Source organism: Ammospiza nelsoni, chromosome 13 (genome assembly GCF_027579445.1).
Source record: "Ammospiza nelsoni isolate bAmmNel1 chromosome 13, bAmmNel1.pri, whole genome shotgun sequence".
Taxonomy (NCBI): domain Eukaryota; kingdom Metazoa; phylum Chordata; class Aves; order Passeriformes; family Passerellidae; genus Ammospiza; species Ammospiza nelsoni.
Window position 1 is genome coordinate 12,451,888 of NC_080645.1, and position 24,621 is coordinate 12,476,508.

The window sequence follows — 24,621 nt, forward strand, 5'->3', positions numbered from 1 at the left end:
CTATCAATAAAATCCAAAGAAACAGAACTGATTATTGGTACCCAGGCTTTTCAAATCCAGGCCATAGAATCATTCAATATGGTATTGATACTTCCCATCAAAACCTCCTCTGTGCATTATAAATGTAATTCTGAAGAATAAGAAATATATCAAACTTTATGAGAAGAAGCACCTTTACAGAAAACCCTAATGCTGAAGGGAGCTCTCAGAAATGCTGCACTGAGAGAAGGCTGGACAGGTAATGTGATGCAGACATGCAGATGTTCAAGGGGACTAAATCCAGTTCCAGGTGTACTTTTCATGACTCAAAAGCCCCAGCCCCCCATCTGACTGTTGGGCTGACCCAGAACAGCATTTTCATGACTGGAATTCCCTAAAACTTGAAGGTCTAAAATGTGGTGTTATTTGGAGATTGATAACCAGCTGTCCAAAGCATCAGGTATTGGACTAACTCTGCATTTGTAATCTTAGCTCTGATTTTGGAGGCAGCAGAACTAAACCTTATTTCCCCTCCAAGACGATTCCACTGATGACAATTTAGAACATCAAGGCTGTATTTTGAGTGCATGTAGTAGCAGATCCCATAGTTATATTTCTCCTCCATCACACTTTATGCAAGTAGTGACCTCAGCAGTTAGTTCTATTCATTCAAAAGCATCCATTTTTAAAATTTTAAAGATACAGCCACCTTAAGTCTAATAATTACAAAGATTTTTTTTCAGTGACAGACAGACATATACACAAGTGTGTTAATTGACAGAGTACCTTACCTCCCTAATGCATTCTTATGTTTTATATACAGGTAAGCTTCAAGAGTGCATTTCTTAATCCAATGAAATATTTATCAGATCTGAGATCTAAAGTGTACATATTCAATTTTTTATGCACACCTTTACATGATTCATGAAATCCACTCATAATGTGAGTTCTTTTCATTAAATTTTGTTTTTATGTATCATTGTTACCTCTTTTTTTACAACCAGATTCATATTGAACTGACAAATATCATTCTGGTATCTTTGAACAAAGTAGTTCTTACCTTTTGATAGAAATCATGAAGCTCTAGCTCCTGTGGTATTTTTCTCTGTAAATAAACAAACCAAAGAAAAGAACAAAATTCAGGATAATGTTAAATCTGCTGTGAAAAACAATGTGCTACATTATGTGAGTATTAAAGTTTATGTTCAGAGATGGACACTGCTACATGGAATAACACTGATTAAAAAGAGAATATTTTGAATGCATATAGAAATGTACCATCACACTTAAAATGGATTTTGGACTGAAGATTTTTTGGTTTCTCAAGCAAATTTGTGTTCCCATATATTTTAAAGGGCAGCTGGGTTTTCAATCAAAATCAAGCTCCAGTAAACCAAAATTTAGTCTTGCATTGTAGTTACAAGGGAGTGTAACTGACTGGTGAGATCTTTGTGTTGGGGTTTGTGTCATTGCTTTGTAACTATTTGATCAGGCACAGCACTGAGGGTGGGATTTGGGCACTGGAGCACAGAGGACTGTGAGCTCTGCTACTGCAGCAGCAGCAGGAACTGCTCCAAAGCTTGGGTGGTTTCTTTGGGGGTGACCTTTGGCTCCACATCCCTCTGTGGAGGGACTCGGGGTCCTCCAGCAGCGCTGAGTGAGGGTGCTGACAGTGCTCATCATCCAGCAAAAATACTGTGGCTGCTCAGGAAACAGCTACCCAGGCTTTGTAAAACCAGGCTGGATTTGCAAATCACACAGGAACACATTTTATTCCTCTAGGAAATGAGTAAATGTCACAACACACTGATACCCTGCAAGCCAGATACAAAGACATGTCACAGTGTTTGGCCAGCATTCTCCAGAGTGCAAAGCATTTATTTATAAAACTATCTAATAGACAGCTGGCCTCCCACCTCAGCCCTTCTGTATTGCCTTTTTTAATTTTTCTGGAAACACCAGTTTGGGTCCTACACTGTAACACAGCCTTGAGGTACTCTCAACTCAGACTCCACAGGAGACTCGAGCTTGACACTTTGTATAACCTCACCTCAAAAATGGAACTAACAAAGAAAAGTTATAATGTCATTTTTCAAACTTAGCTAAACGGCACAAAACTGCTGATATTGCATTATAGAATCACAAAATCATAGGGAAAATATTTTACCTTTCTAAATAATTTGAAGTACAAAATTGCACTACTTAATGCTAACTGCACATTGCATTTATTTTTCTTAGAGAAGAAATACTTTTAAGTACTAATCCCAGCTACTGACCCTTTATGTGAACTAATTCCTCAATTAACATCACTTTTGCTTTCCCTTAGTTACAGTGGGAGGAAAAGAAAATCCAAACATCATCTCTCTTTCCTATATCATTAAGATCAGAATTTGTTCAAACACAGGTTATAGGCAGAAGACAGAATGTCCCTACTGTGAAAATGTGGGTAGGAAATATTTCTTAGGCTGGAAATTATTTGATGTTCAAAACCAGCAAAAGGATTCTGGCTTTTAATACTAACTCCTATATAAAAAAAAAGTGTTGTACATGTGTATATACACAATGTGTATAGCTTTATATGTCTTATATATATGTTCCACTATATACAGTAGTTAACTGGCTGAGATCAGGATTTTATTTTTCCTTGAAAAAGTTGTTGTCACAAAGACTACAAAATATTATTGCAATAATTCCAGTGACAGGGCTATCTGTGCAGTCAGCAATTTCAGCTCTGTTTATGGTTCAGAACATATATTCTTGCAATTAAAAGGTAACAAAAAAGGAGACTTGTTTAATAGCTGAAACCACTGTAAAAACTAAGGTCAACTACTTGAAAGAACAAAAAGTGACAGCAAGATTAGTTTCCCTTGAAGTTTTTCTCTAGAGCCTTGTAATCTGGCATGCCAAGCTATACACTCACTTCTGAGAAACTGCTCCAAAACACCAGAAATCTCAGCTGTAGAACATCACTAAACCTCTATAAAACAGTCCCATACAACTTTTACTTACATTGTTAAGTTAACCATTGATTCTAGAGATATTTTAAAAATATTACATTAAAATAACCTAATTTTTCAGTATTTTGATTTCACCACTTCATCAGGATTTCCCAAACTTGCAAAAAAGCTTGTTGTTATCTGTAGAAAATAAACTTACTGGCTTTCAATGGCCAAGGGAATGCTCTCCCTCTCAGGAACATTAAATAATATTTGGGCAGAAAGATTGTCCTGAACTTCTACTTAGAAACTAGAAAACGACATTAGTCTAGAAAAAAGCATTTCTCCAGCTGAGCATGCATGCCTGTGGCTGGACTAAACTCTTTCCCCAATTAAATTATATCAGTGTTGATAGCTCAATCTCCAGGAAACTCTGTCATTATGCCATCAGAGAAAAGTGATGTTGATTCCCCCCTGTAGATCTCATTAGTGAGGCCAAAGGTGGGAAGAGAACCTCACTTATTCTTTTAAAAAACGGAGGATCACCACAGAGGTGTCCTTTGTGTGAAAGTACAGCCTGGTGTGTAAGTCATGTTTTAGATTCATTTAAAAAAATGAACAAATCCAACAAGAGATGCTGCCACTCTCCTGCTAGTTCAAAGCAAAAAAAGCACTTAAACAATTCATGGTTTATAACAAGGCAGATCACAAAGAATAAAAGAAAATAAATGTTACATAAATCATGTAATCTCTTTCCCAATGCAGTTCATTAACAGCTTCAAAAATAAATCAAATAACATTGCCAAAAAGAAAAAAAAAGAAAGCTGAGATAATTAGATTTGTACAGCGAACTTGTTGTGCTAGCATTCCAAGACATCCTGAAAAGCATACCAACACATTTCTGGCTAAGAGCATTACTAGAATCATTTTCCTTTGGAAAATGACTTAGTGGAAAAGTATCCCATGCAGAGCAGCTCCAAACACTGCTCCATGCTGCATTTTTAATTTCCCAAATGTTCAAATTAAGTATCCCAAGTAAACCAGAGGCGCTGAAGTGGCCAGGGCACAGAACCCGTGGGCAGGCCACTCTCCTTCACAGCAGCCCAGGAGGGCAGAGAACACAGATTTTCTGCTCTCCTTTATCCTGGAGAAGGGAACTGTGCAGCAAGTGAAAGCTGCTGGACTCAACACTTACAGCCCTGGAGATTATGGATCTGCTTTGGGGTTTTTGTACTTTAAAGTCGTAGCAGATTCTTACAAGTTCAGTAGAGTTGTGAGGAAGAGAAGCTTAGATATGCCTCAATGAGCAGCAATACACTTCAGCAAGTTGCTACATCCTGTGCACTATATAATATTTATACATCTTAGCATTTTTTAACTTCTCAGAAATTTCTACCAATGAAATTTTTACCAGTTTTTCTGCACCTGCCCAAACCTTCTTAGCTATTTAGCTGCAAAAATAACCTTTTTTTTTTCTTCTGAATAGGTACCAGCATAGTCTATGAAAACTTGTGTTCCCAAGAGATGAAGCAGTTTTAAAAATCATCACAATATCAACTCAATTTTGATATGCTGGACAGAGAAGTTAGAAGTCATGGCACAGAATCTGGACTAACATGTCAAGCCATGGGTTCAGGAACTTCTCTGGGACCATTTGAAAATCCCTCACACTTTTTTCTACCTTGTCTATGAGGTGAGGTGAGATGACACCACTGCTGTTTCACCAGACTGAAGGAATGGTCAAATATTACAAAAGTGGGATCTCTGGTGAATATATGACATTCACAAGTGATATAAAATGGTAAGAAAATAGAGTATGGAAAAAAAAATTGCAAAAACAAGCACTAGAACAACCAGAGCCAGGCAAGCAGAAACAGATGGAAAATGCTATTTAGAGACTAGAAAAGGCATCAATAAGCTCTCCCTTGAGGGGGAGCCTATAAACCTAATCACAAGACTTCCTTAGGGGAAAATATAGCAGATAGGCAAATGAAAACAAATGAGTTAATCAAACCCCAAAAACCACTAAAAACACTGGAGCAAGTTAAAGATGCAAAGTCCTCCATTGAAACCTATTAATGGTTCTACAGAGTCTCCAAAAACACAACCCAGATCCAGTCTCTGGAACAAGATATTTTATAGTTCAAGGTGATTAGGAAAACCTACTTTTGCCAGGTACAGTCTTGGAGCATGGAAGAAAATACTGTGCTGGAAACAGAGCACCAGCAGTGCCAAATGCAGCCAAGACCCAGCAGGTGTGGCAGAGCTCTCATGTATCCCACTCTCCAGTACTTGGCCCCATGCTTTGTTAGTTGCCTTTGTGCATCATCAATTTCTGAGTGACTTAAGTAGCTCAAAATAATTGAAGTTTGTAATTTTCAGACTTCGAGTACTACAGAATAAGACTTTGATGAAAGAACGACAAATAATGCAAGAATCGGCAATTTCTAAACAGCAGACTTGCAAGAGTTGCCATTGAAGGATTGAGTAATGCCTTGCTCACAAGTACTCAGCTGGCTGCATCCATCTCTGAAAGGATCCATCACTAACTGGATATCACTGCGTAAGTACTAATTATTACTCTCTTGGGTTTGAATCCAACCCAAGAGTAGAAAAAACACCATGTGTTTTCTCTGCTAACTAACTAGTTCGTTGGCAGAAAACCAAGCAACTAACCAGTTAAGAACTACCCACTAAATAATATTTATATTCACTCATTAATAACCCACAGGCTGAACTTTGTTCTCAAATTATATAGGAAATATTTAGAGAATGATGAGTGCAACTCTAGAAATCAGAATGACGCATGCAGATGGAAAATGCTAGATGCACCATATAAATCACATACAATACATAAACCATCATGACTTACAACCCTATATTTAGCAGCTAAAACTATTGCTCTTAAGTTGCTTTGCACTTGCTCTCATGAGAAACAATAGTCTCACAACACTTTTGTACATTCTTTAGTTTTACAGACTAAAGCTGAGACAGATTATACAATTTCCTTAAACAAAACACAACAGTGGAGCCAAGGATGAACCCAGATGTCTTCATTTTCAATGCAGGAATTATTCCAGACTTCATTCCTTCATTCTATGTTGAAGATAGATGTTACAAAAATAATTTACACTGCTTTAGGTTTATTTTTTGAATTTCAGTGGAATGATTTTTTTTTAATTTGGTAAGTGAAATGTATACAATGTAATCATTGAAATAAATCCTTCTATTGAAATTAGGCTTGGAAAAAGGAACCCTAGCCTGGTATGTGCACAGGCAAAGAACTCAAATTTCAAAATAGCAACTTTCAGCAAAAATAAATTGGACAAGTTCAACCAGTCAAATTTTCTGTTTGTAAAATCAGTTTTGAACCTCTGACTTTCCTCAAAGTATTGCAAAAGGAACATGTATTCAAGAATATTCTTGTCCACTGTGGGTATAAAAATACTTTAATGTCTTTTAACAAAAGATTAGGCAACAAAGCTATTGAAGAAGCTGTGCCTCCTCATCTCCAAAAATGCACAGTGTTGCTAAGAGAGATAGTTGGTGACTTTTTCACAATTATTAACTTCTGGGAATATGTGAATAAAGAACAAGTCTCATTAGCTACTCACAAAAAAAAACCCAAACAAACAAACAAAGCCCCAAAATTAAAAAACCCATAAATGTTACAATATTATGAATACCTTTAAATGTTTAATTTCTGCTCAATGTATGGGTTTCTGGTTACAAAAGCACAGGAACTTGCACAGGATTACTCCAAAACAGTGCAGGGAGTCAGGACAGACTCCCTGCCCTGACTCTGGCACAGCAAAGCCCCTTTCCACCTTGCTGCTAATCCAAACTGAATTCCAGATCCACAACATGAACTTATTCCCCATTTTAAAAGGCTTTTTGTGGCTAAAGGAGATATATAACCAGGATGACAATCCACAAGACAGCATGAAATTATGAAGGCAGAATTACCAAGTCAGGGCAAGAAAACATCTTTTGGAATTGCCTCAGATTCTAATATTTTTCCTCACTAACTTTGCCCAGAAATAATAGAGAAAAAAACAACCACAGTGGTTTCTGGGTGGCTAAAGCGGTTATATCCCAGGCATAAAATACCAAACAAAACTATCTTTTAATAAAAAACTTTCCTTCAAATGTAAAACTGATACCTTTTTCTGGTTTATGGATAATTTAGCATGATTACGATAATTGTCACAAAAATGCTGAAATATAACTCTCCTCTTCTTTAAACAAAGATTGTCTTACAGGCTTGGGATCAGTCCATTGACTCTTTTGCATTGGTAGACTAATTCAGAGGGTAAAGTTTTAAAGGGACACAGAAATTTGCCTGTCCTGACCCCCCAGTCAGTGAAGAAGGAACATGACATCCCCCATGACTGCTTAGCACAGGCAGGGCAGAACAAGCAAGAAAAAAACCAATAGCTCCCAAAGAGTTTCTCAGCTGAGGGAGGGAGGCACCCAGTGCCAGACCCTGGCTGCAGAAGAAGCTTTTGAGACTTTCTGGAGGTGCAGGCAGAGCAGGACACAATGCCACCCAGCCAGGTGGCAGCAGGCTGCCTCCAGCCACACTCAAGTCAAAATGCCTTGAGCCAGCTCCACCTCACTTCTCCCTTGCTCACCACCCCCAAGGCATGGCTAATGCTCTTTAAGACAATTTTATCTGAGTGGTTGCTTCCCAGAGAAAATAAATTCTCAGTATGGTTCCTTGAAAACTTATGCAAAACCCTTAGAAAATATGGACACTTTTCTCTTCCATGATGCAAACTTCAACAGCTAAGGGGTTCCCACTAAAACATCAATAGCTTTAACTGCTGCAACTGAGAAATGCCTTCCCTGCTGAAATTAGATCACCTAATAAACAGACAAACCATACATGCTCAGCTCTAATCTCAATTTAGAGTCCCTTTGTAGCTAAAAGCAAACTGTCTCTTTCTCTTTGAAGTACTGAAGAAACTGGATGAAGTTTTATCTTATTGCAACCACCTCCTTATAAGTAATGAGCTACTCTATAATTTTTAAATTGCTGCAGAAAGTCACTTTCTGAAGGGAATGTCCATCTCTGGTTCTTACTTCATACTTTGATGAATGAGATACCATCTCTGGGGTTTTTATTGTTAGTTTTAGCCAGTGTAAAGCTGACCTCCTTGAATCAAGCCAGAACATTGCTACAAGTTGATGCTCCTTTACTGAAAATAAACTTGTTCACACAATTCACAGTCCAGCACAGTCTTTTCCCAATTTCTCAATACCAAATGAGAGATGTCATCACCTAATAGCTTGGTAAATGGTACCTTTTGCTAAATGAAGGCTGGAAAAAAATAATTTGATTTCTTCTGTAGATTTTACCTGTTTGGTTTATTTTATGTGGACACAAGGTCAGAGGCTCAACAGCAAAACTGGAGACTTGTTATAATCTTATTGCAAAGTTTCCATACCTTCTTGGTGATTTCTCATGGGCAGCTCCTTACAGCACTAACTCCTTCTTCCTCACAGCACAACCAACAAACTCCCTTTGTCTCTTCACCCAGCTAACCCACTCTTTTGTAGCACTTTTCTTATTGGACACAGCTGTGGCCTATTAAGGGCAGGCCTGTTCCTAATCTTTGGTGATTAGTGCAGCTGCAGCTCCTCAGGTGTGAGATTACCTTCTGCACTATCTTTATTTTCTTACATTCTATCCCTCCACAGAGACTGAGCCAGGAAAAATGGGGTATACAGTGTTTTTGGTAGGATGTTGTCTAAATTCCAGTTGAAGATTACAAATACGGCTCTGACAATACTCAGTTGAAAAACAACTGAGAAATTAATAATGAAAATCCTGCATGGCCCTGGCCTCTATTTACTTACAGACTCACAAACCATTCCTTTCTGCATCACAATGTTCTCCACAAGCTTTCCTTTAGTGTTGTACTTTGCACAACAGTCAGCTCAGAGAGGGATTACAAACACTTGCTGCAAGCATTTCAAAACTGAGAAAATTCCTTGGCATTAGTGATCTAGACCTTTATAACACATCAAAACTCCTTTGTAGGGGTTTCTGTTGTTTTTGTGTGTGTTTGTTTTCAAAACTCATGCTCTATTTCAATGGTCAGGTCAAACATGGAATTTCACAGTGTATATTTTGCATGCTCTCCTTCATCTGTTCACTCTAACAGCTTCTCAGTTTCCATCACTCAGAGTAAAATATTTCATCTCCCTGAAAGCTTAAATAGTAATAGAAACATCATTAAAACACCAGCAAACTCTTTCTCAGAAATACATTGTTTAAGTGATAGACCACATTTGGCATTTCTACTGTTGTGCATTATAACTGCTTTGTTCAGAATGCTTTACACATAATGGAATTTACAGGAATCTCTTCTAGTGAATAGTATGTCCTAATTTGCTTGAAATATGCAATGCCTATTAGTTATAGATTACACTTTTTTCTGGCTCTTCAATGTTTAAAAAATGTTTCAGTTTTATGAAGCCTGAGATAAAAAAATTCCAGTCCTAGAAACAAGTGGAATTTATAATCTGTTAAGATTTCACATATAATAATCATATTAAAAACAGAAGAGTAGTAATGTAACTTTCATTATAAAAAATAAAACCAGAACAAAAAAAAGCAACAACAAAACACATAAATGATCAAAAGCAAATACTGTGTTATGAATAAACTGATGAGATTGTTTTATGTGAAATCTGATAAAGAATTTGTTACAAGGGACTCTTTGGTTTGGAGTGTACACAACTTAATACTGGTAGGACTATTTTCCACATAATGCTTCTAAGGATAAAACAAGCTCCCCTCATAGCTTGTCTGCACGTTGGCAGATGTCTGCTGTTAACAAGGGAGTCTTGCATACTCTATTCTCTCCTGGAGTTTTAATTTTGTTCTTTTATTTCTTTGTCAGTTCCTTTTATCTACAATGAAAGTCACAAATCCTGAAAGCAGAGATCTTCCTTGTGCACATGGAATACCTATCTTTGACATTACCATATATATACACACACACATATGTTTTCTAATTTTTAGAAAAAAAAATCAAGGTATAATCTTTGGGCATATATTATTTACCAGAATTTGGATTTGGATCTTCATTCCCTGCTGCAAAATGGTTCTAAGCAAGCTTTGATCTCCCAGTTCCACACATCCCATTTTACACAAGACCTTCTCATGCAAAGCAGTGTTTAGCATTTTGTCAGCTCTCTGGTCTCTGCCCCCATCAGTGCAGGCTGTGCTTGTGGTATACAAGGGACAGCACTCATCCCTGGGATGCCACCAGAGTGGCTGCCTTTTGTACATTACATAACCATTATTTAGTTGTTGAAACGAAAGTGGAGGTCAGAGAAGCTTTAAGAGTGGATTTCTATTTTATATGTACATTAGCAAATCTTCAGAGGCTACCTGGCTAATTGAATACCATCATAATTCCCCTGCACTGAGCCTGTGGAATGAACTGCCATTCAAACATGGAATGGAAACAGAGACTGCAATATGGCAAATTTAATACAAAGACTTTTAACAGCGATTGCCAGAGGAGCTCTCAAAATTAATCACTTTCAGACAGAACAATGTTGCTAATTCTTATTTAAGTCTGAAATATTTAACATACTGATCTTCTCAGAATGTAGTTCAAAGAGCACTCTCCTCCTCTTCAGAGCAACTAGGGACCAAGCTTCTTTAATAGGATTGCAAGAGCCCCAGAGTGGCTCTGCAGTGGCTTATAAAGATGGTGGGTTAGCCTGCCTACTGGGATATTTACTGCATTAGTTTAGTTCATGTTGTAATCTTCACTGCAGTGTTGTTCCTGCCTCTCTGCTGGGGCCCTTCTCCATTCCATGCATCACAGTCCTTCCTGTCTTCTCAGGGGCTCCTCCTGGGCTCTCAACCCGCCCCTATTTACTCCAGCTACCTTCATGAGCTACAGCTGCTGCCCAGCTAAGGACTTTGCAGCTGTAGCTCGTTTGGAGCCACTTGGACCCACACAGATCTTACAATACATAGATCTTACCAGGGACTCTCTGCATAACAATACATATATTCAGGCCCCCACAAGTTCAGATATAATATTTAAAGAAAAACAAGCTAAAATGATGGTTCAACACTGGTCCCCTTTTATGCAGATCAACAGGGACCAGCAGGGCCTGATGTCAGAGCAAGCCAAGAGCCAGGTCTCACCACTTGCAGCAGTCTGACTGTGCCCATACACCTGACCCCTAAGTCAGACCAGTTTGGTTTCCCAGCATGTGCTGATCAGTTTTCATGTCAAACAGATGCACCAGTAAATGCAAAGATGCACTGCTTATTGTCCAGCTTCTCTCATGCCAAATAATTTTTGGCACCTTTTGCTAAATGAAGCAAAAGCACCTTTGCTATTTCATTTCATTCCATTTTCATTTCCTCTTGCCAAATAAACATGCTCAGGTTGTATGATCACTGCACACCTGCTGCCACCACCTCCTGCAAGGAAAAAAACTCCCATGCCAAAATGCAGGTGAACCCAGCAGCAGGGTGCTCTCAGCACCTCAAGTACTGCTCTGGGGTCTGGCCTGTCACAGAAACATTTCCCACAAACTGGCAATGGTCTCATACAGGCAAATTAAAGGGTGCATCAGGAAAGAAACAGGTGAATAACTAATCCTTTCACCTCAGCAGCTTTACCAACATCCATAAAACTGAAATCTGAAAAAAACATTTGGTTTGGTTAAGAGTTTTATCAACAGAGCTACCAATCCTCTTTGTTTTCAAGTGTCATGGAAATGTTCTACTCCTCCCTTTTAGAAATAAAATATTATTTTAGACCATGAAGTTTGTACATTGACAGAACCTTTCTAACAGTTATCTATAGCAGATATGGAGACTTGAAAGAGTTTCATTTGCTTTGGTTTCATTCTGAGGGTGAATACCTTTAAAATGACATCTAAACTCAAGTGGATCTCAGCCATGCCACAAATCTCACTCATGTTCCTCATGTGGAAGAAGATTTATGGACTTTTAGTCCACTAATAAATGCCTTGGGAGTGTAATGGCAACATATCCTGTGCACTCTGTCACACTTAGGGTGAGGTACCCCGAGACGTGCACTGTGGCCACAGTGAAGTGGTGCACAATTTGTAAGGCCTTTGGAAGGAAGAAATCTGGGAGACAGCTGTCTGACATTTCAGGGAACTAAATCATGAACATATGTTTCTCAGTTTTCATATTTTCTTTTAAATAACACCCTCAAATATTTACACACAAACATACATAAGCACACACACACAACAAAGCCTCCAAATACACGGTGAATGATTCACTCACCCCTCAGGACTGTATGTCTTCTGGCACACAAAATTCCAGCTGCATAAAACAGTTTAGCAGAAGAATATATTGAAAATCAGCTTCAAAGGACACAGAAGTTAGTGTGAGTTCAGGGAACTAAATTACACAGATTCATCTTGTTACTGTACTGTAGATTAGTATTCATTCTATGAATCCTGCAGGCTATTGAGTATAAGGCAGTTGTTGGTGGCTATTGTGGAATAAGACGTTTCCTCACCTTCTCCATTTATATTTGATGCCCATTTTCCAAGTAGCTACAGACAGAAACTGTATAACGTGTCCACGCAGCATTTTTTATTTTGGTAAGATGATGATGATGAAGGTATTTAGTAATTTTTTTCCCTTCAGTCATACCACTGGTCTATCAGAAGAAAATGCAAATGGCATTAATCCTCATTCTACCCAGAGATCAATTTCTAAAACATTATCTCCTGCTCCAGACATCCACAGGCTGTAGCCACCAGGAAACATTGCAGCCTTGTCTCCTCTAGTATGACAAAACTGCTGGGGACTCTGCCTGTTCTGCTTCCAATTTATTGAATGACCACATGCAAGTCACCTTTTCTGCATTCCACTTACTTCAGTTACAAGAATTGTCTCAATGAAATCCAAGTACCATCCATATGGTACTTGAACTGAATCCCAAAGCTGAACTCCCAATTGCAAACTACACAACACTTCCCCTCATGAAGAACACTCCACACTGCCAGCAAAAAATTAACACCAAGATTATTGTTGCATTCACTTCTCCTGCAAAGTTTCAGTAAAGCATACATATCTTTCATTTTGAAAAATACCTGCTGGCCAGCTTCAGGGTGGACATTTTAAACAGGACTAGATTACTTCCTTCTTATTACTTTATGCTAATGCTTTTATCATCATGTGCTAATCAACAGGAAAATACAGTTCCTGTTCTGGAGGATGTTAATAAAAAAAGTACTGATTTTATAAAACTATTCTTTTAATTATGTACTTGAAAAACTGCTTAGATACATGAAAATTAAATAGATCTAATGAAGTGGAATGGAGTGCTAAGTTTAATTAAACAAATTAAAAAATTTTCAGAAATGATATTAAGTGATCTTTGAAATGGAAATGGTGTACCGAGTTCCACACTTCATGTTAAGATTACAGCTGAGTGAGCAAAATGCTCCCAGATGCACCCTGGAAAATTCTGCAGGGCAAACCAAGTACACCTCTACACACAAAACTTCCTACAAATATTTGCTCAGATGAAAAGATTGTCTGCACTTCTAGCAAACATTGTAGCAAAGAAGGTTTTCAACACACTTTTTTTCTACAAATGGTGAATTTCTACTGAATCTTTGAGAGAATAACTTGAAAAATAACCAACTTCAGCAACCATATATCTGCTGAAAACCTGAGTACTAGGGCTCTGCTTGCCCCTGTACCCCTCTCCAGCACTGCCCCAATGCCTTCATCCACTGCATTTGTCCTGAACCAACTACAACCAAAATTATCTGCAGAAATTATCTGGTAATTCTGAACATGCACACTCAGAAAATCCAACAAATACTGCAAAACTGGTGTGAGGCTAGAAACAAGAACATTTATGAAGTTATTTTTTTACAGCATTTTTGCTTATTTCTCCCAGTTCTACCTCAGCAATCTGAGGGTTTCCACAGACAGCCCCCCCAGTTAGGCAGTGGCCTCCTCAGCACCATGTGGATACAAATAAACCTGGTAGTTTAAAGCAACTTTCAGAGTTTTTAGTACCTCTTCTCAAACTTTCAATTAAATACAAGAAATCCATACCTCATAGAAAAGGTTCTCTACCCACCACATTTGCTGCCGGCACAGACGATGAGCGCTGCTATGTGAAGAAACGCCCTCACCACACCACCAGCGCTACGGGAAGGCTCATCCCTGACCCTGCTGGCCCTCAGAGAGGTCATTCCCACTTCCCAGAGCCCTGTGGGGTGGCAGTGATGGGCCCCAGGCAGCAGGATGCTCTCACAGAGCCGCACACCCAACCTGGGCGCTCCTCGAGCCCCTTCAGCCACCAGTGAGGCACAGGCTGCCGGCAAGGCCTCGGCTCTCTGCTGCAACAGCCACATTTGGGTTCTTTTAAAGCCATGGTTCGGGGATGTGAAACACATGCTAGACTGTCAGCCAAGCTCTATGTTGTGTTTAAATGGCCAGGACTCACAAGTGCCCCATCACCGCTGGTGTGGTGAAGGCCCGAGGATGGAGCGGCCACTTCGGCACCTTCCCACCCTCACGGCTGAAAGCTGCATGTCCCGTCCCAAGGTGTTCCCAAACACACACCAGCTGTTTCCAAACACACTCAGCCCTGCTGGAGCCCCCACACCAAAACAGTGACCACTGCACTGAGGAGCGGCCTGAGGTGAGGTGAAATTTGGCCCAATACATGGACAGGCCTAGTGCAACACCATGCACAAAATGGTGCTTTTTGCTCACTGCAGTGAGGCCAATGATGAGCACAGCATAAAATGGGAGCAGGGAGCAAGGGTGTCTCATGGAATTTAAAATATTGCCCCATGGAATTGGGGCACACTGTGCCACCTCCCCTGGGGTGGGAGAAACAGGTCTGATTTTAAGCTAAAGCACTACAAGAGTGACTGTGTGCTACCCACACTGCTCTGAAACGATGAAATTCCAGCACAGACAATCTAATTCTAGTTGTAAAAAACACCCACTCACCCACCCACCCACCTCAAACCAAAACAAGGCATAAAATAGTCTTTAAGGTTGTGACTTCTAGCTTTGAGAAGAGTCATCACTCTCTACTACTACCTGAAATAAGGTTGTGCCCAGGTGGATGGGGGGAGTCAGTCTCTTCTCTGAGGTAAGAAGCAACAGGATGAGAGGGAATAGCCTCAAGTTGCACCAGAGGTTTAGATTGGATATTACAAAGAATTTATTCACCAAAAGGATTGTCAAGCATTGGAATAGGCTGCCCAGGGAAGTGGTGGAGTGACCAAGCCTGGAGGGATTTAAAAGATGAGTAGATGTGGTCCTTTGGGACAGTGCTTATATTGATGACATATGTGATGATCTTAGAGGTCTTTCCTAACCAATTCTAGGATTATTTCTTCTCCCCACACTCTCTATTGCAACTGGTTTAGAAAATGAGGAAAAAAAAATGGTACCTTACTATGAAGCATAGTGCCTGAAAAGCTTTCAAGAAGACTTAAAATACACATTTGTCTGTCTTCATAATGAGTTGAGCTCAGAAGTCACAGAAAGGTCATATCACAAAGGGAGTGGCTCCTGAGGCGCAGGGAAGCCTTTATTACTTTAACTAACCTCCTTGAGGGCAATTTCACATCCATAATACAAACTATTCAAACAATGTGCAATGAAAGTAGGTAAATGATCACCTTGTATGTGCTCAGATTTTATTTTGCTCTATTTAAGATCTGGCAGAGCTAATTCTTTAATCCAATATTTTTAATGTGCTCAGTTATATCTGAAAGAATTTTTTTGTCAGCACAGCTGAATGGCACAGTAATTAATAATAATCCTAATAATCAAAGCTTTTGAAATAAATTTTTATTGAATAAGCAGAATTAAATTTCTATATAGTCCTCCTACAACCGAAAGAAATGCCTGCATATCTCTTTAAAGTCTTATATTTAATAGATAAAGTTTGAGTGGAGTGTGGATGTGTTTTAGATATATTGTACAGAAATGGGAATGATTTTGTAGTACGTGGTATGTATTATAAATGTACAGAATATCTAAAAAGGTGTACCACCATCTTCGTGTTACTAGGAAATCTTATTAAGTTTTTTCATTTGATAAAATCACCTATAATGCACTTTTTTCTACTATAGATGTAGGAGAGAAGAAAGCAAACTCCACATTTTATAGTCTTTGCAGAGTGCTGTGTGGCTTCTTCCTCTCACCTTTTGGTTTACAAGAGTAGAATCATCTTCTTTGTGTGCAACCTTCCCCCAGCCATGACATAACATAGTCAAAATTAAGAAATAATCATATTCAATGCTTTTGTCCCAGGAGTTGCCAGGTTTAACACAAGCAGAGATCAAGTAGGAAAATATTTCCTGTGTATGTAGTCCATCCCACCCAGGAACTATAAACCCTTCTGAAAGACAGTTTAGTAATTTTACATCTAGTTGGATGAGAGCAAAACAGAGGAAGAAAAACAATTACCATCAGTATTTAAAAATATTTAGACTTATATAAATATCTAATCCAGCTCCCTCCCAGTGTCCAACAGAAGAAAAGTCCCTCTGAATTTCATTTTAGCACAAGACAAGAGCCCACTTGCCCAGGTACCTCTGAGCTTCAGCACTCTGGGTGTGGTTTTGTGCTACATGAGACCATTCCAGGTGTAATGCAGATGCTCTTTGTAGTTTGTGTTAAAAGAAACACCAGCAATTTTTCCTATTTTGCACTCTGTGAACCCCTAAAACAGCCATCACTTAGTGAAAGAACCCACCTGTCAAACAAAACAGAGAGAGATTCTGGGGAAAAATCCCAACAAAACAAGCACCACACCAAAACATCACAGGGAGAGAAGGGGAGAAAATAATCTAAGTTAATCAGAGGTTAGTATCATTAATTAAGGCAAAGATGCTTGAGCCAGCAACATTGTGTTAGAAGAGAATAATAGAAAATAGTGAAGAAAATAAAATTTAGGAATTACTAAGGAAGAAGAAAGTTCTGGGACAAAATCTGATAGCAATCGGGTTTTTTTACCATCACAGAACAATTTGTAAAAACACACAGCCCCTCTGACACCAGGGCAGAAGAAGGCTCCACTCAGTTAAACACATGTCAAGGAAAAGCCAATTCTGAGACTCCATCCAGACACTTTTATCGTTACGTTTCAAATTTTGACCATTTCAGCATAGGGTTTCTATTTCACTTTTTTTAGAGCAGCCCCAACTATGTGTTTACTTCACCAATACAAAATGAATGAGATTCTCCCAGGGCTCCAAAAGGCAGGGCTTTAAGCACAAAACTCCTAATACAGGAATATCACTAGAACTGCAATAAAATTAAAAGGCTTGACACAATTGCTGTGCCACTTTACAGTTTTGAATGGCTCTGAAGAGATTTTCTTCTCAGAAAGATCAAATAGAAACTAAGGTCCAAGCAGCTGGTCAGTATTCTTTAGTGCCTGCCAAAGCCTTATTGCAGCTCTACTTTTGAAGTCACTAACCTGAGTGCTTACCACACTCAAGTGCAGCACAGATTTATAATATGTTTTTATTTAAAGAGAAGAAATAGCCCACAGTACCAGGCGTGAGATGATATATATCCTGTCTGTTCTGAATGAAGTGCTGTAGCAGACATTAAAAAGGAAGGGTGAGTTTTAAGAATACAGCTTTAGAAAAAAGATTTTACCAGCTAAACCTATTTCATCCTCACTTATATCTTATTTTTAAGAAGGGAAGACAGAATGAATTAAATTGAAAGCCACGTATTAAGTCTTTGGAATTTTCACAGAAGTTTATTGAACAAAACTCCTAAGAAGCTGCTTGCTTTTTTATCCACAGAAATGTATTTATAGGAGCTGAATTCTAATAAACACAGATTGCAGTGCAAAGAAAAAAAGGTCAGCAGTGTGTGCTCAAAGCTTTATTGATGTCTTGTCAATCAATCTTTTATTTTGTTGTTTAATTCTTTTTTTAAAGAAAAAAATGCATGTAAGCACTTTTTCTCCTAATAGTGGATTTATTGAGCATTTCAACAAATCAGATGATAGATACAATAAGCAATGATGGCTGATTATCAACTTTGTGTTTTCAGGTCAGGTTGTAAATTGACCTTGTGTTCGCTTCTCTTCTTTCTGGGGAATAGCTAAGGCCCTTTTCAAATACAATAATTTCCAATAAACTTTTTTTCTGTGCATTCAACATTCCAGAAGAGCAAGTTTATGGGGAGAAAAAAGCAACCCTGCTAGACAAATCTATGCAGTCACATATATTGTCTCCCTGTAAACTAATTAAAATAATAAAGCTGACTCTTAAAACTAAGAGTGGTGAATCCAAGGGATGTAAAACTTTAGAGCATGACCTTTAAAACCATTTGGTTGCTTTTAAAGCAACCCTGATCCTGCACACAAATGGAAGAGCTGCAGCCTTTCTGACTGGTTAAGTGGTCACCCCTTCTTACCAAGGCACACCAGCTAACCTTTCCCACCTGGCCACAGTCCATCCTCAATGTCTGATTTTCCAAACTTTTCCAACATCCCTTTCAGTCAGGTAATTTGAGAGCCAGCGAGGCAGCAGCCGCACTGAGTGATTCAGACAGGCCTGCCCATGTCAGTGCCATGTTATTTGTCACTTTTTCATCTTGCGACTTCACCACACTCTTCAATTTTTCATCTGCAGGTTCACGTTGAGGAGAAGTTGACACTGAGGTGTCTATTGTGACAGAGGATTTCTTTGCCTCAGTTGACACAGTTAATGTAATAGAGTGCAAAGGACACTGACACAATATTTTTCCCTTCCAATATACATTACTTTGCATTCACTGCCATCACATTGTCCATGCACCTCCTTAGTTGGGTCTGTTGTTCTTTTAAGTAGTTCCTTCCCAAAATAAAAAATAAGAATATGCAAAGAGAAGAAAGCATGTGCATCTGCAGAGACTCTCGCAAGCTCAGAGCGGATGGAAACCACATTTTCCTCTATGGGAAACATCCACCTTACAAAATCCTTCACAAATTATATAACATATACACCTACAACTCCAGTGATCTCTCTACCCATCTTTTCCATAACTCAGTGCACTGGCACAGTCTGAGAAGCAACCTTGATATTTTAGCTGCTAACTTTCTACTGCATGGCAGCAGCATGAGCAGGCATGAAAAGAGGATTCATGCTCTGTATTTTGATGGTCAAAGCGTTATCACTTTTACTACTGCAACTTTAGAATGCACTGGAGGTGCAGGAGCATGTCTCAGACTAGTTAACCATGGCAGTTAAATCACTGCTGAAGGCATGAATGCAAATGAGGTCTCAGAAAGGCTCTTTGACTGTCACAGAAGTTATGAATCTATGTTCTAAAGAGAGAAGTGCCCTCACTCTTAGCAGTGGGTATTGGCAGACCAAATTACACAGCATTTTGGAGCTATTGTCCAGTTAAACACCACATACAACCAAATATTACCTTACAAACATTTGTCTTTTTATAGTGACTGACTGCACCATGACATTTCATAAGGGCCAACAAGTGAAAGTGAAATCCTCTTGCAGCTGGCACTGCAGTCTGACAAGGACAGTGCATGTGACTTTTTCTTTCCTTTTATTTTGTGAGAGCTCTGACTCACTAATGCAGACTAACAAGAGTTAGCCACATAATACTTTCTGAGGGGTCAAAACCAAACTGATTGCCATCTCTTGCAAGCATCTCACAATCAGATTTAAATTTCTATAAATGTGTTCAGAATTTACAGTTATTATCTGAGCAACTAAAATTAAACTAAAATGTATTCCTGGAATGAATTGTTTTATATTCCATTTTTACATTCTGCCTTTAATGGCATTTGATTAGCTACTGAATACTTTCAGATGTCTGAATAGATAGCACATTATTGTTACATTTTAAACAGAAGTAGAACAGAACAATTAATAATGTAATGCACTTCACATTCAAACTTTTATTAAACTTTCACAACATTTCGATGTATACTAGTGGCCACATGAAAATTCACAACAAGAGATAAACAGACCCTACACTGAGCAATAAATCAAATTTGAATCTCCCTCCAAAAAAATCCACTTTAGGATCTAGTTTTTATTATTTAGACAGTTCTGACTCTGTCTCTCATCATGGAACAAAAATGTCTGTCCAAGAGTCCCTTTGGGACAGATCTTGCTGTTTTTCTTTTTTAGATAACTCAGCTGATATTTAAAAAATAAAAAGTGTATCTTACCTTAACAAGATGTACAAGAAAACATCTTTGGAATCATAACCTGGAACTAGAACTATCCCAGCACATCTCAGCATGTTTCATCTCTCAGATGCAGGGGAATATTTCCTTCACAAGCCAGGATAAAAGTCTTCCTCAAGGAACCACTGTCCCTCTTTGCTTTCTTTGTTTCTATTACTTTAGGAAGAATTACTTTACTAGAATAAAGAGGTATATTTACAGCATTCCTTTAGCATGGTAAGGCTTTCTCTTTAGGAAGCAACTTAATCAGGAAGAAATCTGGATTAGGAAAATGTCTGCAGCTTTGTAGTTCTGGATTGTCACAAGATTCAGACAAACTTCAACCCTCCACTGTTCACAGAGTGGGATTACACCTATTTTATAACATTGATGGGAAAGCCCAAGTTGTTTTCTTCATGCCAGATCCCTGTCACAGAATTTACCTTTCTGTTTCACAAAGCATAAAACTAAATTTCATTATACAATTCTATAGTAAACAGATTTAAGCCCTTCCTTTGAATAAGTAAACCGATACTGACCCAGAATGAAAACAGCAGCTTTGACATCAACAGTGGTTCTCCACTTAACACCAAAATCCTGACTGCCCAGAAGTCAATAGCAAAAAGTCCAAGTTATCCATCCTGCTGCATTTAGTTTAATAGCATAAATGAAATGTATAAAGATTCACGTGCTCCAGAAATTTTACAAAAGGAAGTTTTTCCTTTCTTCCACTCGTTTTGAGAAGAAGGATCAGAGAGAACAGATGAGGTAGGAACAGTCCTCTGGACAACATCTGGTCCCAACCCTGTTCAAGCAGAGACAGCTGGAGCAGGGTTCTCAGGACCAGGTCCAGCTGAGCTTTCAGTGTCTCCAAGGATGGAGACTACACAAACCTCTGTAGGGAATCTGTTCCTATTTACAATCAGCCTTAGGGTGTAAAACTGTTTTGGTTTGGGTTTCCTTTAGTGTAAATAAAATTTATTCTATTTAAATTTGTTCCCACAGCCTCTTGTTCTGTCACCTAGAAGCACTGACAAGAGCCTGTCTCCATCTTCTTTACCACCCCTTAGATACTTGAGTGCATTGAGAAGGTTCCCCTGAGCTCTCTCTTCTCCAGGCTGAGCCAGCTCTGCCACCCTTCCTAAAAATGCCACTACTTAATCACCCCTGTGGCTCTTTGCTGAGCTCAGACCACTGTGCCCACCACTATGCCCACATTAGTCTTAAACTGGGGGAGCCCAGAACAAGCTCTGTATAATTTTACATTCTATATTAAAAAAAAAAAAAAAAAAAAAAAAAAAAAAAAAACAACAACAAAAAACCCCCAAACCAAAACAGAAAACCTGGGAAATGCAGATATACAAATAGCTTTGAGGAAACTAAGCAAACATTTCATCATTATTGTTGTGTTTTTTAAAGGCTTTCTGATAGAAATGATGCCATTTAACAGAGAAATTGTATGAAGGCAGAGATTCCTTGCCTGTGATAAAATATTTACTTGCCTCTGCCAATACAGTCATTACTATATTTATCCTTGCAGCATCCCTTTGAGGGAAGGAATACTAATATACAGATTGTTCACATGGAAAACAAGGACAAAGTGACCAACTTAATAACACACAGGAAGTATGTGTAAGATCAGGAATGTCTGAGCATGAGGCTAAATGTTTTACAGCAGATGTGTGACATATAAAGTAAATTACTTAAACTGTGAATGGAGAAAAATTAGAATGCTGCAGGATTTTAGGAAAGGATGTCCTAGGGTGCATCTTCTGTTTTCCCAGCATTTCACATAGCTTCCATGAAAGCATACAGAACTTTTCTTCTCCTGTGTTTTCATTAAGGCTCTGGCTGGACTCAAAGAGGAAAAAAAAAAAATAAATCTATTCAAGAACTATGGTTTTCTTCTATGTTGTCAGTTAGTTTAGGTACTTTCCTGTTTGTCTCCAACCATTATATCCTGGACAGAAAGTATAAGCACTCAGCTTTTATTTTGCCATGTTAGAACACATAAAATCCTTTTGCTTCTTTTCATAAAACAGACTTTTCCACTGCCTTAATGATCCTCATGACCCTTCTCTCCATCTGTTCCAGTTTTACTGAACATTCTTGTCCATGGGTGACCAACACTACACAATATTTCTGAGGTTGCACCACAGCCCCTGTAATAGCACCAGCACTTCCTCTCGAAATTCCACTCCCAGTGCATCTTAAGGTTGCACTGCCTTTTTCACTGCTGCACCATCACTTGAAACAATTCTCTGTATAACTCACAGTACACAGCCATAGAAGTATGGAATCACTCTAATTGAAATATGGTTGGGTTTTGAGGAATTTCTTTGAAGGAGAGAGCAGTGGACACATTTCATAGATTACCCAAGAAGCCTTTTTAACCGAGAAGCATATGGAGATGTGAGAGAAAAGAGGAGATGGAAAGAGAATTGGTGGATGATGCATACAAATGGAGCAGGAAGATGAGTGCATAGGAGTAATGATTTCTTATGTGCAACAGCAGCAGGATATAGGCTCCCTTTCCTGTTTGGAAGTCCTGTGCACAGCTCTACACAGAGGCTTAACTGACTCTCCTAAATCCTAAATGAAAGGGGATGGGTTGGAGAGTCCTTGTCTAGAGAGCCTACTCTGGGAAAACAATAGATATTGAAAAAAGTTAAAACTTGCTCTTTGAATAAGCTTTGTACAGCAACAGGGGTCTGAACAAACCTGCTTCTTCACACCTTTGGCTCAGTATTCAGAAAGAACTCTACAGCTCATAAAACCACAGGTTCATGTTACCACCAAGACTATGTTAGTGTTGATGCTAGTTGCAAAATAAAGAGGAAAAAAAAATCACCATGTTGCTATTTTAATTTCTCATAAAATTAAGATAGTACCTTGTAATATATTTATTTAGTGTAAAAGGAAGCTTTTCATACAGCTGCCATAGCCATAGAACTTATAAAAGCTAGAATTTGAATGCTTTGGGAAATTCAGCGTTTTCCTTCCTTTTCTTGTATCTAAATAAACACAAAGAATCTCCTGTGTCAAAAAAACCCCCAGACTTACTACAATTATGCACTTTCCTCTGAATGTGAAATTAAGGAAAAAATGTTAACAATATTAAAATAGAAAGTATATTTTATATTGTATATGCATTAAATATACATCAGTAAATATAAAATGATGTATTCAATATTCTTGAAGCAAAATTAAAAAGCTGACAATTCATTTTGACTTTTTAATGTAAATAAAGATTTCAGCAGCATCGGCATGTTTCTATGAAACATCTTTCAGCTTAACTTTTTGGTTCTCAAGTAAAAAATGTTCTATTGATTTTTTTTTAAGCCCTAATGAATGTCAACTGGCTTTTTCATAGGAAAAACCTTGAAATCCTTAGTCAGTCAAAACCCTCATTGATTGCATCCTCTGATGTTAAAAATTATTCATTGCTAGTATATTCCCAGAAAGGCAGAGAATGTTGAAACATGAACAAATATGTACTGATTAATCACACATATTTTTATGCACTGTGTCTTTTTCTTACACGGACTGTTTTCTGAAGAGTTACCACTGGATGAAGGGTACAAGTCATCTTGCAAGGACTTCAATCATCTTGCTCTATAGAGCTTCCAGGCCAAGGAGAGACAAGGCCATGTAAATGTAAGTGATTCTTAATGAGTTCTCTACCCATAGCTTTATGAAGGCACAAATAACCATAAAATGACTCATTTATTGATTTTGAATCCAGCATAAGACTTATTTCTAAACCCTGAAGAACAGTGGTGGGGAGAAAGAACACCTTCAACCAGGGCAGTCGTTATTACCAGAGTAACTTGCTTCTAAGGGTCATTGTCAAGTAATCAGTAAACACATGGGAACAAAAATTGGCTGTGACCTGGGAATGCTCCTGCCACTGCCTGAACCATGACAGGAGGGAGGACACCCACACTACCCTTCCTTCTTCCCATAAACTCTGCCTGCATTTCACTTGAGCCATGGGAGTGCCATTCTCCCAGTGCCAGTAGATCCTACCCCAGCAAATTTGCAGTCACCAGATGAGAAATGGCTCCTGTAGGTCAGGTAGGTGGCTGCCTGTCGAGTCTCTAAGGGGGGCTGGCTGTTTGAGAGAGGTGGAAGAGCCCACGCATTATGCATCTGTGGAAAGGCTTGCATATGAGGAAAATATTTTTACACACCTCACCAGTTAAAAACTGCCTTTTCTAGACAGATAGTCTTACTTGGCTTCTAAACTCCAGGTAATATTTTGCAACCTTATCTCTTTTTACATACACCTGCTTCTGGCTGGATGGGTATTTCATAAGTTGCTGTGAAGTCAGTCCTCCTTTACAAATCCCTAAGCCAAGATCATGGAGCCCTTTTTCATCAAGTAAAAATCCACAATTGTAATGCAGCATTGGTTGGGTTCTGGCAGTAATACATTGTCTTTTGAATAAATGTACCTATACAACCTTGGTATGGTCACTATTTCTGAGGTC

The 24,621-nt window shown here is 38.6% G+C and overlaps 1 long non-coding RNA gene across 1 annotated transcript in view; it reads right to left on the bottom strand.

Moving 5' to 3' along the window:
• The window catches only part of LOC132078859 (uncharacterized), a 216,804-nt gene that overhangs the window by 120,581 nt on the left and 71,602 nt on the right, over nucleotides 1-24,621 (bottom strand). The window contains exon 3 of the long non-coding RNA XR_009419332.1: nucleotides 1,040-1,084. This is a non-coding gene — a long non-coding RNA (uncharacterized LOC132078859). The remainder of the gene's footprint in view (nucleotides 1-1,039; nucleotides 1,085-24,621) is intronic.